Here is a 16,250-nt window from a genome sequence, read left to right as displayed (position 1 = left end):
GGCTTTACAGGGTGTCTTTACCAGAAGCCCTTGGGTGTAGCGGCTGAGGAATCTGTCTACTGGCTATTTCTTTTTTGATTTGTTAAACAGGCACTGGCCAATGTCCCGTGTCTAGGCTAGCTGACATTTCTCCACAGCCAGCACCAAAGAATGGTGAGTTCTCTGTCTGGGCTACGAGGGTCGCGCACCCACACCTGGCATTCTCAGAATGTGCGCCCCAGGTAGTGGCCACTCATAATGCCTGTCACCGGGTAAAATCACCATTCGTGGTGTACCTCTGGCATATGGGATCAGCTTATTCCCGTCGTTGGGACCAATTGGCAGCTGGCCTGAAGACAAAAGGATGGAGTTATCTATCTGGCTGTTCTTGGCCTGTCTAGTGTGGTACCGGTTATGACTCAAACTCAAGGCCGATCAAGCAAATTCCATCTTGGGGGAATAAGTGATCAAGAACTGATAGTTTAAGACGGTCTCCCTTACCCTACCAGGTGCAATGGAAACAAGTCCTCTGGGTGCAAGGGCTAAGGGGAACAGAAAGAGATGCAAACACCCATCCCTGTGCAATGGAGTCATCTCCTAGGGGTGCAAGGGCTGTTTGTCTCAAAATTCAGGTACCACAGCTACACAGACAAGGATCAGCCAGGCCAAGACTCCTCACTGACCCAGTGTAATGGGCAAATCCTCTGGGGTGCAACGCTGATGGCCTAACATTTAGCACCACCACTCGTGAGGGGGAGACTGCTTAATAATTGTGGCAGTGATAACCACACTGCAGGGGAAGCCCCTAGTACTTTGGTCACAAGCGCCTGGCCAATAATAGCCTTGTCAAGATTTTGTTGAGCTCTGAGTTTGCAAACCAACCAAAAGATGAATACTAATCCGCAACATAGGGCATACCAAACAGGCCTACTCCCGCCCACTTAAAAAAAGGAAAGAAGAAAAAGAAAAGAAAAAGAAAGCTAGAGAAATCCAGGAGGACAGTCCCTCAGTCAGGGACAGATCCACGCGCATCGAGTTGATGTTCACCACAGCTGTTCTCAATTTTCTGAGTGTCTCACTGAAGTTTTCTGACCAATTTCCTGTAAGATACTGAAACAATTTTCTGGACAGATTAGTTACACGAGTAAAGTTTTTATACTGTACACTGGTGATGTAAAGTGTACCCAGTTTTTTCTCACATCTCAATTGGGCTAATTGAAAGAGGATATCTAATCTCTCTCTCACTAAATCAAGGCGTTGATTAAGGATAATTAGCCCGCCTTTTAGTTGGGCGCTGGCGGAGGTTTGAAGGTTAACAGTCTCTGTCACCATGGCTGACAATTGGGGGTAATGTCCACCTGAACAGAAGTTGACATAGCAATCTCAGTGGTAGTGGCGTTAATGGCACTAACTAATATCGTCGCCACTATGGCTGCAGTTATACCAAAATCTCTTTTTTGTCTAAATAATGACAAAGTGGAAGGAGTCTCCACGGGGATGGGAACCCATCGCGTGACTCTGGCAACCATAGCGCGAATGAATCTTTCAGAATTTTAACACTGGGACATCTAGCAGGTTTCATTGGTACAATTCTTAAAGGTGAAATTTGATAAAATAAACAAAAATACTAGGAACCTGTATCTCTTGGATCAGCACAAGGGCTATCATCAGAGCCTGGAGGGTCCGCCTGGGTGTCACCTTCCAGTATCGCGAGTCGCCGCGTCAGCTGCTCTGGTAGCCAAAACGGGTTGTCTTCTTCCTGTGGGAACACACAGACCGCTCCCCTGGCTCTTAATAAAACAATATCTGGGCCCTTCCATTGTCCGGTCAAAATGTCTTTTTATTTGACCATCTCTTTTGGCCTGTCAGGCTCTAAACAGTGATGGTCAGCAGTCGAATGGCCCTGACTATCCAGATTTAAAATATTGATGGTAAAAGGTGTTTATCTACCCCTCATCAGTTAATTGTCAAGGGGAATTAGGACTTGTATCTCCCTTGAGAATATCTAACAGAGGTTTATGTTCTTTTATGGTAAGCTGAAGATGAGGTTTTAGCCAATTAATATCTATTAACAACTTTTGAGAATCATTAAAAGTAAACCATTTTTTGTATGGTACTAGAGCAAAGGCTTGTAGAAAAACTCCTTTAGAGAGATCAGCCAATAAAATATACAATGAATAATATATACTGAGAGATTTAAACGCTTTATCCTTTTGTATTAAAGCAACAACAAATTTTTTAAGGCTATTAATCATTCTTTGAGGCAAGCTTTTTTAATGAATGGCTTCATGGGCTCTCAAAAATCACAAGCAATTTCACTTAATGCAAACCTCTCATCTTTACCAGGAGGTAAAGGAACTGTATAGAACAATTTTTTAAATCTATAATAATTTTATATGCATTTACTTGAATGGCAGCTGGAGTAGGCAAGTCAGGCTGTAGTGCCCCATTAGTTTTATAAATCTTAAATTTGAACTTTGTTTCCGGATCAATTGAATAACCAACTCTTTTTAGCTGAGTGAAGTATCAGATAAAGCCAAGCTGAAGGCAATCTTGTCTTCTAATAATTGTTAAATAGCCCCAGTATCTATCAATCTTTTAAAACCCTTTTTCTTTTAATTATTAATTTAAGATTAGGTTTCTTGTTATTAATAAGACCTAATACACATCAAAGGAACCAAAGCCGTTTTGTCTTCTATCACACTCAAAAATTTTGGCCTGGCCCACAAGCTGTTTTGAATTTCTTTTGAGTCTGAGGCTGACACCTCCCTAAGGAACAAGCAAGGCAATAAACAAATTCTAGAGAACACCCTTTTTGAGGCGGGAAAGGACAAAAGGAATGTCTGAAATCCAAGCTCCTGCCTCATCTACTCTGTTATAGTCTTAATTTAAATGTAAATGTTTTTAATCTGTAGCAGGCCAGCATTGTATCACAACCCGTTTTAAATATTTTTATTTAACTCTACCTGTTGTCTCTCTCCTTTTGATCACATGGGCGAATCAAAAAATTTTAAACTCAAGATTACAACTGCCACCTGTAGCCAATGGAATACTGGCAGTTTAACTAAATTTTTAAATTTCTTTTGTAACATTAGAGTTTAACCATTAATTTTGAGAAGTAAAAGCAAAACCAATTTAAACAATCTACTTTTTCTAAAATCAACACCAAGTAGACTACCCCTATGCTACAAAGTTTTGTTGCCAATTTTTTACATATGAATGTATGAAGCAGCTTTTACTATCTCATTGAAGAGATACTGTTTTAAAATCTTACTCTTTATACACCTGGTTTCTGAATGACTCTAACACTGAGTTAGTTTTACGTCACTTTTCGTTACCAAAGTTGTAAATTTCTAATCACACCCAATAATTTAAGCCAATAGTCTATAACCAAGACATGTAGAACGTTTTTATACTTTTAAAACCAATTAGAAACAACAATGAAGTGGCTATATATCTTATTTTTAGATCAAACAAAATTTCTTGTCTTTCTAGCTGTAATTTCAAGAGAAAAGCACCTTGTCACAGAGATTTTTCTAGGACAAAACAACTCTTAGCTTCCTTATAAAACCCAAAATGTTGCTGGTCTCTTTTAAAAGCAGCTTATGCCAACCTCAATTTCTGAAAAGACCTTTTTTTAGCTCCCAAAGGTTGGATCAAGCAGTTTTAACGATCTTTCTTTTTGAACACGTAACAAACACAGAACATTTAGACAACGAAACAAAAGGCAAACACAAACACGTGGACATTGGCGCACCAAGGACAAACAACAAGGAAGGACCTCTAAGAGCTACAGAGAATTTCAGGACGTCTCCCGAATTCTCTGCTTCTAGATGAACTCTGAAATAGCCTTTTCATTCTTTTTGTTGACACAGCTCAGAGAGAGGACACCTGTATTTTTAAAACTCTTTCTCTCTCTCTCATATTTAAGATGTAACTTTTCATCTCGTTTATTGGAGATGTAGCGGGCAGCTAATTTAACACTTCAATACCCTGCTTTCTAATTCTTTTTAACCCTGCTCTTCCCGCCTGAAGCGGCTTTTAGGCTGTAGGCAATGTCTGTTTAGAATTCTCTTGACCTATGTTTCGCTATCACCTCTTAGGCAAGATCGGCACTGGGTCAATATCTCATTCACCTAGACTGTCTCCCCCAAACCACTCTTCTTGCAAACACAGCCTCCAATTAACCATCACTAACGCAAGCACTCGATCTCGTGGCGGCGGCCGTTTATCCGGCTGGCATCTTTTCTCCTCATCTATCTCTTCATCTGAGTCCTCTGAGGAAGTTATCCCCTCCGACTCAGAGGCATCAAGCTCCAGCACTTCCTTTACCGGATAGAGAGATCTCTTTCTGAGGCTTACTTTTCTCCCGTCTCTCCCAAGAGTGTTCTTCCTCTCATCTCTCATCCCCGTGAATTGGTTCTCGGGGAGGCCTGATTTCCTTAATATGTCTCTTTTCTCTTTTCCTTTCTGAATTTCTAAGCGCTTCCATTCTTTCTCTGTTTCTGACATGCTGACTTGTAATCCATCTACTACTCCCTGGGCCGACACGAAAACCAGAAGGAAGAAAACTAATGCTACTAACACCATAGCGAGAGCCTCTAAGGTTCCTGCCAACTGGGGAGGGAGACGAAATAAATCAAGTCAAAACCTGTCTCTCAGAGAACATTACCTCGTTCTACGGTTCTGGATTCACTCCACGCGTGGAGGGCGAGTGGAGGGTCTTCTTAAACAGTGCCGGCGATGGTAAATTCTCCCGGGTTTCTCGGCACCAACTGTGAGGGGCGCGTGTAGTGGTCTCGCCGGCAAGAACACACACACACACACATACACACACCGGAATCCTTCCGTATGAACACGTTTATTCCCAAAAACCAAAATGGTGGAAGAAGACGATGGAGGAGACCATGAAGACGACCAGGCCTGGAAAAGCACTCCTATATACCCTAGAGCTGTGTATTCACCTCTGATTGGCTGCTTACTCGTTGCACGCCAAACACCGTGGGATGGGCTTTAACTTTGGCGGGCTTTTACCATGGCACATGCGCAATTTACTTGTTTACTAGGAAGAATTATGGCTGACAGTGCCACCTAGCGATGGCAGACTTTGCCAGCACCCGCCGCGGCTCTCTACATACCGTATAGACCATGACATGTTCAAGGCACAGGCCGAGAAGATTCTGTACTTTCCCACTACCTGGCCCCTCTTACCCCCTCCCCTTGTAAAGCATGTTATAAAAAAGCATTTTCATGTTCAAATACACGACTCTTGACAAGCAACTGTTTGCTTGAGTCCTTTCTCTCTCCCGCCCGTTCTTCTTTCAGGTTGGGGTCCTCCTCGCCCCCACAAATAACTAGGACCCGCCGGTCGGGTCAAGTGGCGCCCAAAGTGAGGCTCGAGGCATGGATCCCTCCGGAGGGACCCTCATTGAGAAGTGGCCACGACATCAAGATTGAGTGAGACAGTGATCGTCGCCCACGACCTGTCGTCCTCGGGTAAGTTTCATTTTCATTCCGTCCCATAAGAATGGGACATTCATTGTCTAAGGAAGTGGCCTTCATACAGGACCTCAAACATGCACTCAGAGAGAGAGGAATAAGGGTTAAGAAAAAGGATCTTATAAGTTTTTTTATTTTTATTGATGAGAAGTGCCCTTGGTTTATGATTGATGGTCCTACCATCCATCCCAAGAAATGGCAGAAGGTAGGTCGTGAATTAAATGAGAAAATTAAAACTGAAGGTGATGCAACTCTTTCTGCAACAATTTTTTCCTTTTGGGGTATTATTAGGGATATTATTGAAGATGCAGATAAAGATACAGGGAAGCGACAACTTTTGTCTGTTGCTGAATTTTGCTTGTCACAATCTCGGCTTAATTCTACCTGCCCATCTCGTCAGCCCTCTAGGCCTCCGTCTCAGGCTTCTGTTTCTTTTACTCTCGTAGATATTCCCCCTGAACAGGTTCCCTCTCCTTCTGATCCGCCTCGCCTCTATCCAGATTTATCTTCTTCTGATTCCTCTCCACAGGTTTCTCAGCCTCCATCTTATAATTCTTCAGCAGTTTCTGACTTACAGACTTCCTCCCCCACTCACATTTGCAATCCTGTATTGCAGAAGTCTGCCTCTCCATGCCCTGCTGCTAAACGTCATTTTTCTTCTTCTCTGCCGCTCTCTCGACAGACTCCCCGGCTGCTCTCTCCAAGCTACAGCCTCTGGAATCCGGTGATGCAGTCGTCCTTGAAAAATACAGCCCTGACTGGTCTCTTTCTGCGGCACCTTCTGCTCCTTCTTCCATGCCTGCCTTTTTAACTTTCCCTGCCACTTTGCCTAATTCTCTTTCTCACATGCGAGATCGCCTCTCCTTTCAAGTTCGTGAATTGACGGACATTCTCCGCCTTCAAAAACAAATTTCCCATCTTAAGGTCCTTTGTTCTTCCTCCATTCCCTCACAAGATTCCCTGCATTTAGCCTTTCCTGTGACCCGATCCCAGGTTCCTTCTTCACAGACACTTGCAGCTGCAGTTTCTGATTTGGAGTCTCAACAAACCCCACCGCTTCCCCCTGCTACATGGTCGGGTGGAGCCCGGCGGCCCTCCCCCTCCTCTAGGCCTGCCGTACCCCCACCTTCTCATCTTGCTCCTGCTTCTTCTTCTCGTCCCTCCTACAAGCCCTCTCGGACCCCCCCACCTCCAGTCCGAGACTGAGGCTGATTCCTCTGAGAACGAGCCCAATTCAGACATTGAAAATGAAAGTGATCAGGATGATTCTACAAGTTTCAAAAAACTCCGTTTTAAACATCTTGAAAAGCTGAATTTTGCCGTTAGGAATTATGGCCCTAACGCCCCCTTTACTCTTTCCCTTCTTGTGAGTCTTGGCGGGGGTGGGTATTTAACTCCTAATGAATGGCTCACTGTAGCCCAGTCCGTTCTGATTCAGGGACAGTTCCCTTCTTGACAGACAGATTGGACTGATCGCTGCTGCTCTTAGTTCTGCTGATCTTATTATTTCCTTGGTAAATGCTTCTCTCGAGGCTATCCATAATACCAGCAAACCTAATTATCAACAATGCTGGATTTGTTTTTCACCTACTCCTCCCTTCTATGAGGGGATAGCTATCCTCTCCCCTCCCACTTTTACCAATGATGGCAAAAGACTCCTTGGGACTCGTTCGCCTGAAGGAGGTCTTACTTTTAGCTCCATTTTAGGAATAGGCCTTTGTCTTTTGGGACCCTTCATGCTCCCCCCTAGGGACTTAATTCCGGTCTGTAACCAGATAATGATCCTTAATGATACTTTTTTATATACTTTGGTACCTAATGGTACATATTTTGCCTGTGCTTCTGGTTTGACTCCTTATATATTTAATCCCAGTTTTTTATATTTTAAAGATTATTGTATAATTGTTACCATTCTTCCACATTTTTTTATACATGATCCAGAGTCCTTTCTTAATATTATAGATCAAGGATTTTCTTTGAGAACCAAGAGAGAACCCCTGACTGCCCTTACCTTGTCTGTTATATTAGGAATTAGTGCCATTGGTGCAGGCATGGGTATAGCTTCCTTGGTGATTTCCAATAATCACTATGCTCATTTCCAATCCCTCATTGATAAAGATTTAAATAATTTGAAGGAAGGAATACAAGATCTTAAGGACTCTGTGGCCTCCCTTTCTGAGGTGGTATTACAGAACACGAGAGGACTTGACCTTGTCTTCCTTAAGGAAGGGGGTCTCTGCGTGGCCCTCAGAGAAGAGTGTTGCTTTTACTCTGATAAGACAGGCCTTGTCCAAAATAGCCTGGACAAGGTCAAAAGGAGTTTAGAAAAAAGAAAAAGAACCAGAGAACAACGAGAGTCATGGTATCAAAACTGGTTCTCTACCTCTCCTTGGCTTACCACCCTGTTGCCTAGTATATTAGGACCCTTTGTTGGCATTCTTTTGCTTCTCTCATTTGGCCCCTGGGCCTTTAATCGTTTTACAAGTTTTGTTAAGAACCAGGTTGATTCTGCCATCAAGAAGACAGTTGAAGTTCATTACCATCAGCTGAAAATTGAAGAAGATCCAGAAGTGACTCCGCAGGAGACTGACACAGCTGCCAGCTCCCCTGCCTCCCCCTACGGTCGACCCCTAGACTTCCACGCCCTCCAGAAGGGTTCCTGGTATGCCTGGCTTTGCCCTCGTTTCTCTCGCTAGAGAGCTTGGCCTCTTGATCACCCCAACAAAAATTGGCTTTTTCCTAAACCAAGGCCGCCCTTGATGTGGCCACTAACACTGGGGAGCCTTCCTTTATGACAATATTACACCCCAAACTGACAAATGGCTGGTAACGTGAACATTTACAAGGGACTAGGATGGCTGTGAGTTAGCCCAATGACGGGATTATTGTAGGTCCACTTCCCAGGGGCCCACCCAATGCAGCCGAAAAGGAGTGCGTGGTGCTGGGAGTGGGTGCAGCCTACATGGCCTAAGACAGGGCGCTCACCCTCCTTTCACCCACCTCGAGGTCCCTTGATGTTGCCCATCATCGACAACCTAAAGCCTTCGACCATCGATGTGAGTCATCTCACATCCATGTATTGGGGTTGTGAACTTGTCTAAGACCCCCCATAATTTGACTTCCAAATTCAAAATTCACATAGTTGGGATTGATCATAAGACGCCTTCTCTACTAAACAGAGAAGGGGGAGATGCCAGAAGCCAGGACCCTCGCCCTTACCCTCACCCCCTACCTTTCCCCACCTGCACAATGTCCCCTGCAGCCTGGCAAACACAAGCTCCTGCTTGGCAAGCAGTGTATAGCAGGAAAATCATAACTCAAGCAGTGTACCATATCTTCTAAAGAATAGCAGGTGGATCATAATTCAAGGCAGTGTACCGTATAGACCATGACATGTTCAAGGCACAGGCCGAGAAGATTCTGTACTTTCCCACTACCTGGCCCCTCTTACCCCCTCCCCTTGTAATGCATGTTATAAAAAAGCATTTCATGTTCAAATACACGACTCTTGACAAGCAACTGTTTGTTTGAGTCCTTTCTCTCTCCCGCCCGTTCTTCTTTCAGGTTGCGGTCCTCCTCGCCCCCACGAATAACTAGGACCCGCCGGTCGGGTCACTTCCTCCTTCTCCAACCAGGTCACTCTAAAGCCACCTACCTCTAATCTCTCCAGTACTGGCTGTAGCCAATAGTTTTAAATCAAGGAATAAGATTTGCACACCAATTAAGAAAGAGAACTTCAGACCAAATTCCCTTGTGAACATTGATGTAAAAATACTCAATAAAATTCTTACTAACTGAATCCAAAAACAAATCAAAACAAGAACTTGAGACCAATTTCCCTTATGAATATTGATGCAAAAGTACTCAATAAAATTCTTACAAACTGAATCCAAAAACAAATCAAAATGATCATTTATCACAATTAAGTAGGCTTCATCCCAGGAATGCAACAAGGGTTCTATATAAGGAAATCCATCAATGTAATCCACTATATAAACAAACTCAAAGAAAAAAATGACATGATCATCTCATTAGTTGTTGAGAAAGCATTTGACAAAATTCAACACCCTTTCGTGGTGAAAGTCTTGGAAACATCAGAAATTCAAGGCCCTTACCTAAACATAGTAAAAGCAATATACAGCAAAACAGTAGTCAACATCAAACTAAATGGAGAAAAACTTAAAACAATCTCACTAAAATCAGGGACTAGACAAGGCTTCCCACTATCTCTCTACCTATTGAATATATTTCTCAAAGTCTTATCCAGAACAATTAGACAACAAAAGGAGGTCAAAGGGATACAATTTGGAAAGGAGGAAGTCAAAATATCACTATTTGCAGATGATATGACAGTATATTTAAGTGACCTGAAAAACTCCAGCAGAGAACTCCTAAACTTGATAAACAACTTCAGCAAAGTGACTGGATGTAAAATTAACTCAAATGCTACTCAAAGGATAAACAGGCTGAGAAGGAAATTAGGGAAATGACACCCTTCACAATAGTTACAAATAATATAAAATATCTTGGCTTTACTTTAACTATGAAAGTGAAAGATCTGTATGACAAGAACTTCAAATCTCTGAAGAAAGAAATTGACAATCTCACAAGATGAAAAGATGTCCCATACTCATGGATTGGCAGGGTTAATATCCAAAAAATGGCCAGCTTACCAAAAGTAATCTAGAGATTCAATGTAATCCCCATCAAAATACCAACTCAATTTTTATAGACTAAGAAAGAGCCATTCTCAAATTCTTTTGAAATAACTAAAAGCCAAGATAGTCAAAACTATTCTCAACAATAAAAGAACTTATGGGAGAATCACCATCGCTGATCTCAAGCTGTATTATAGAACAATAGTGATAAAAACTTCATAGTACAGAGACAGGCCCAAAGATGAATGGAATAGAATTGAAGACCCAGAAATGAACCCACACATCTATGGTCACTTGATGTTTGTCAAATGTGATAAAACCATACAATGGGAAAAAAAGACAGCATTTTCAACAAATAATGCTGGTTCAACTGGAGGTCAGCATGTAGAAGAATGGAAATTGATTCATTCCTATCTCCTTGTACAAAGCCCAAGTCCAAGTGGATCAAGGACATCCACATAAAACCAGATACACTGAAACTAATCGATGAGATAGTGGGGAAGAACCTCAAACACAGTGTCATGGAGGAAAATTTCCTGAAGAGAACACCAATGGCTTATGCTCTAAGATCAACAATCTGTAGGACAATGAAAGGCAGCCTGGTTCCAGGGTGAGCAAAGGCTAGAAACCCAGATGACTCTGAAGGGACAGAATGCATTTTGCCCCAATCCTGTGCAGCTGGCTTCTGTCACATAGCTACAGCCCCCCTACAACCCTCCATAGATTTGTGGCCATCAGTCACTTAAGGAAAATGCCTCAGGCCCCTCCACAGGTAGAGGCTGTGACCTGTGTTCACTTAGCCTCAAGACAGATCTCCATTTTAATGAGGTACCTAAAGGACTGGAGGACTTAGCCAATAAACTCTTCTTCCCAGACTCTCCTCCCTGCAAAAATTATTCAACCTCAAGCCCACCCTCAGAAGTGTGGTACGGTTTTACTCATCCACTTTCAAAAATAATGTCTTAAATAAATGTCTTAAAGCTATTGGCTGCCTCTTTTCATAAGGAGCAATGGTCAAGGCTTTTGTTTAAAGAGTCAGCTTCTAATCTCCCGTAGAAGGCCTCTCTGTGCCCTCAGCCATGACCACCAACCCAAGCCAGCTGCCTGCCTGCAAGCCAAGGACTCCTCCCCTACGATACACCTGAAGCTCCTCTCTTTTCCCCCTCTGGCCCAGGCTAGATCCAGCCCTGGAGCCCTGACTTCATTCTCAGCTTTTCTGCAGCACTTGGATGTCCTTGAGCCTGAGAAACAGACAACCCCAGCTTCCCTGCAAGCCCAGATTCAGGGGTGGCAGGTGGGCAGAGCCAGCTCCTGCTGTCCAGTACCTCAGACTGGGCTCCCCTCACCCCCAGAGTGCTGTCCTGCAGCTTCAGGTGTGGGGTACGTTCAGTCAAACTTCCCTCATTCTGCCTTTCCTGGTGGCTCAAGCCCTGTGGAAGAGCAGACACCCGGATCCCATTAATCCTACAATTGACAAGATGAAGGACAATGTCAATAGAACAAAATGGCTACCAACAGCTTGAGAAATGATCTTTTCCAATCCTATATCTGATAGAGGGCTAATATCCAATATATATGAAGAGCTCAAGAAGTTAGACTACATAGAATCAAATACCTCTGTTAAAAAGTGGGGCGGGGAAGCTAAACAAAGAATTCTCAGCTGAGGAATATAGAAGGGCTGAGAAGCACCTAAAGAAATATTCAACATCCCCAGTCATCAGGGAAATGAAAATCATATCGACCCTGAGATTCCTCCTCACACCAGTCAAAATGGTTAAGATCAAAAAACTCAGGTGACAGCAAATGCTGGCAAGAATGTGAAGAAACAGGAACACTTCTCCATTGTTGGTGGGATTGTAGCCTGTTATAACCACTCTGGAAATCAATCTGGTGATTCCTCAGAAAATTGGGCATAGTACTACCTGAGGACTCAGCTATACACTTCTGGGCATATGCCCAGAAGATGCTCCAACATATAACATGGACATACTCACCACTATGTTCATAATTGTCTTATTTTTAATAGCCAGAAGCTGTAAAGAACCCAGATGTCCCTCACCAGAGGAATGGATACAGAAAATGTGGTACATTTACACAATGGAGTACTACTCAGGTTTTAAAAACAATGACTCCATGAAATTCTTTGGCAAATGGATAGAACTTAAAAATATTATCCTGAGTGAGGTAACCGAAACACTAAAGAACACACATAGTGTGTACTTAGTGACAAGTGAATATTAGGCCAAAAGCTCAGAATATCCATGATACAATTCACAGACCATATGAAGGTCATGAAGAAGTAAGACTAAAATGTGGATGCTTCATTTCTTCTTAGAAGGGGTAGCAAAATACTCACAGGTGGTAGAGGGTGAGAGGGACTTGGGAGGAAGAGAGGAGGGAAAGGAGCAAAATGGGGACAGGATAAGGTATGGGAGGAGACTCAGATGATATATATATATATATATATATATATATATATATATATATATATATATGATCAAGAAATTGAACAGAGGTATCTAGCAATGGGGGATGGGGAACTGGGGGTAGCCACCAGAGAGTCCCAGATGTTAGGAAAGCAAGAGGCTCCCAGTACCCAATGGGGATGATGTTAGCTGATATGTCCAACAAAGGGGAGGGAGAACCTGTAGAGACCATACCAAGGTAACTCCCACAGTTGGGCAATGGGGCCACCTAATCATCCTCAAATTTTTAACCCAGAATTGCTGTTGTCTAAAGAAAATAAGAGGACAAAGTGTGAAGCAGAGACTGAAGGAAAGGCCAACCAGAGACTGCCCCACTTGGGGATTTATCCCATATACAGACAACAAACCCAGACATTATTGTGAATGCCAAAAGTACTTGCTGACAGGAGCCTCATATAGCTGTCTCCTGAGAGGCTCTGTCAGAGCCTGACAAATACAGAGGTGGGTGCTCACAGTCAACCATTGGACTGACCAAGGGGACACCAATGGAGGAGTTAGGAGAACTGATGGAACTGAAAGGGTTTGCTGTGGGGCAGAGGTCTGTGAAAGGATAGCTTGGTCCCTGGTGGACCACAGGCCTCAAACCCTGGACCCTAACAGGAGGATGGTAGTTGTTCAGGCACACCCACCAGACCTCCACTGATCTGTGCCTTTTAGTCACATAGGAGAGGGTGTGACTACAGGCTTCAGCCTCAAGAGATTTCCATATTAGTGAGATACCTAAAATCCAAAGGGTGTAGCCAATTACACATTCCTTCTTAGACCTTCCTTCCTCCTCCCTCCTTATTTTACTTAAGTCTGCCCTGAGTTTCAGGGGTGCAGCCAGATTCATCTACTTTCTGCCATGGCAATAAATCTTGTAAAACCATGGACTTCCTTGTTTCTTTGGGGCCTGCCATGGAGAACTGTGGATAAGGCCTTTAATGAAACACTGCCAGTGCTGCCACCTAATCTCCTGTGGAGGGTTTCTCTGTGTTCCAGCCACAGAGGCTGCCCTGGTTCAAGAAAGCTAACCAAGCCACTGAGTCAGTCAAGCAAGTACAGTAACCAAGAGTCCAGACCTGTGGGGCACTGTCAGAGACTTTTCTCCACCTCACCACATCTCAGTTCTGCTTTGGCTCTCAGCAGCACCTGGGAGCCCCAGGACTGAGCCCTGCCCCAGCAGAACTCCAGGCTGAGATCTCTCCACTCCTGGTCAGAGCCCCTAGTGGCTTCTCAGACCAGCATCCACCCATCCACCCGGCAGATCAATGGAGGTCTTGGGGTCTTGGGGAGGGAGGCGGGCCTCATGTCAGGAGCCTGGAGTCTGGGGGCGTGGCCAAACACCTACTGTCATCCCATTAGTGTCCGAGGTTCAAGGCCTGTGCTCCACTAGGAACCAAGCTATCCTTTCACAGACCTCTGCCCATAGTTTGGCAACCCCATAGAAAGAACAAATCTATCAACCAACCAGACACCTCAGAACTCCAGGGACTAAACTACTAACCAAAGAGTATACCTGGAGGGACCCATGGCTCCAGTTGCATATGTAGCAGAGGATGGCTTTATCTGGAATCAATGAGAGGAGAGGCCCTTAGTCCTGTGAAGGCTCAATGCCCCAGTGTAGAGGTAAGCCAGGGCAGTGAGATGGAAGTGGGTAGGTTGGGAAGCACCCTCATCGAAGCAGGGGAGGGAGGACAGGATAGGTGGGTTGTGGAGGGGAAACTAGGAAAGAGTATAACATTTGAAATGTAAATAAATAAAATAACCAATAAAAATTCAAAACTTAAAAAAATATTTGCACAACAAAAACTTGTAAATAGAAGTCACTCATAGGCCTAGACTTTCAGATACAGCATTTAGCATTACAATACATAGCAGCAGGAAAAATCTCCAGAGAGAAGCCAATAAGAAGGTAGAAACAGGTGATGAGAAAAAATGGTGGCCAAATCAGGAAGGATGCAGTGCATGAAAATGGAGGAATCCTGAAAGGAATGTTCCAGCATAGGGGTTGGGCTTAACAGATTTGCAGAGTTAAGTAGGGAGGAAAATCTGCTAATGCTTAAGTACTATGTTTGAAAGTGTTGTAGTGATATTCATTACTGTGAATGCTAACTGAAACTATTTTATCAATACTTAAATTATTATATTGCACTTTATTATAATATCGCTTATAGAAAGACTCTTGAATTTTTGCTGTAAGATATATAGATATATATGTAGATATGTAGGTAGGTGTAGATGATGTAGACGTGGATATAGATATAACACAGAAATTTTAAGCATTAATCTTGGTATTTGTTTTAATAAAATTAAATATCTCTACAGTATTTTAAAATTTTATTTTATGTGTTAACTAAACTAAGTATGGATTTGGGCCTATATTGTTTGTTCCTGTATTGTACACATTAATAATGTTTCTATGATACTCTATCACTTGATAGTTTAAAATCATCTATATATACTGACCCAGGGATTCTAACACCCTTCCCTAGATGCTTTACGCACCAAGCCCAGGTATAATAGATAGACATGCCTGCAAGCAAAACACATATAGGCACAAAATAAATAGATAAATATTTAAAAGAGAAGTTGCTAATTCATAAATATTGAATTCTTTTCCAATTTAATTAGTGTGTGTAGCATAAATACATTACTAACTGTGTGACTTAAAAGATTAACTATATTTTTAAAACTAATGTCTGCTTTAATTAGAATTTCTGTGCCTTTGTCAGTGATACATGCATGTGAACTAACATTGACAATCTGTAAGGCTGCTTTTGTGTGTTAACTTGAAACAAGCTGGAGTTATGACAGAGAAAGGAGCCTCCCTTGAGGAAATGCCTGTATGAGATCCAGCTGTAAGGCGTTTTCTCAATTAGTGTTCAATTGGGAGGACCCAGCTCATTGTGGGTGGAGCTATCCCAGTGACCCGACCGGCGGGTCCTAGTTATTCGTGGAGGCGAGGAGGACTGCAACCTGAAAGAAGAATGGGCGAGAGAGAGAAAGGACTCAAGCAAACATTTGCTTGTCAAGAGTCATGTATTTGAACATGAAATGCTTTTTTATAGTGTGCTTTACAAGGGGAGGGGGTAAAAGGGGCCAGGTGGTGGAAAAGTACAGAATCTTCTTGGCCTGTGCCTTGAAACATGTCATGGTCTATACGGTACACTGCCTTGAATTATGATCTACCTGCTATTCTTCAGAAGATATGGTACACTGCTTTAAGTTATGGTCTCCCTGCTATACACTGCTTGCCAAGCAGGATCTTGTGGTTGCCAGGCTGTGGGGGACATTATGCAGGTGGGGAAAGGTAGGGGGTGAGGGTAAGGGCGAGGGTCCTGGCTTCTGGCATCCCTGGGCTGGGAGTACTGGGTTCTATAAGAAAGCAAGCTGAGCAGACCAGGGGAAGCAAGCCCCTAAGAAGCACTCCTCCATGGCTTCTGTATGAACTTCTGCCTCCAAGTTTCTGCCCTAAGTGAGTTCTAGTCCTGCTTTCCTTTGGTGATGAACAGCAATGTGGAAGTGTAAGCAGAATAAACCCTTTCCTCCCAAAGCTGCTTCTTGGTCATGATATTTTGTGGAGGAATACAAACTCTGACTAAGACACACTCTAAGACATCTAAGCAAAGGAAACAGAATTAGTATG

Source organism: Grammomys surdaster, unplaced genomic scaffold (assembly GCF_004785775.1).
Source record: "Grammomys surdaster isolate TR1022 unplaced genomic scaffold, NIH_TR_1.0 63, whole genome shotgun sequence".
In the NCBI taxonomy this organism is placed as follows: domain Eukaryota; kingdom Metazoa; phylum Chordata; class Mammalia; order Rodentia; family Muridae; genus Grammomys; species Grammomys surdaster.
This window is presented reverse-complemented; position numbering follows the sequence as displayed.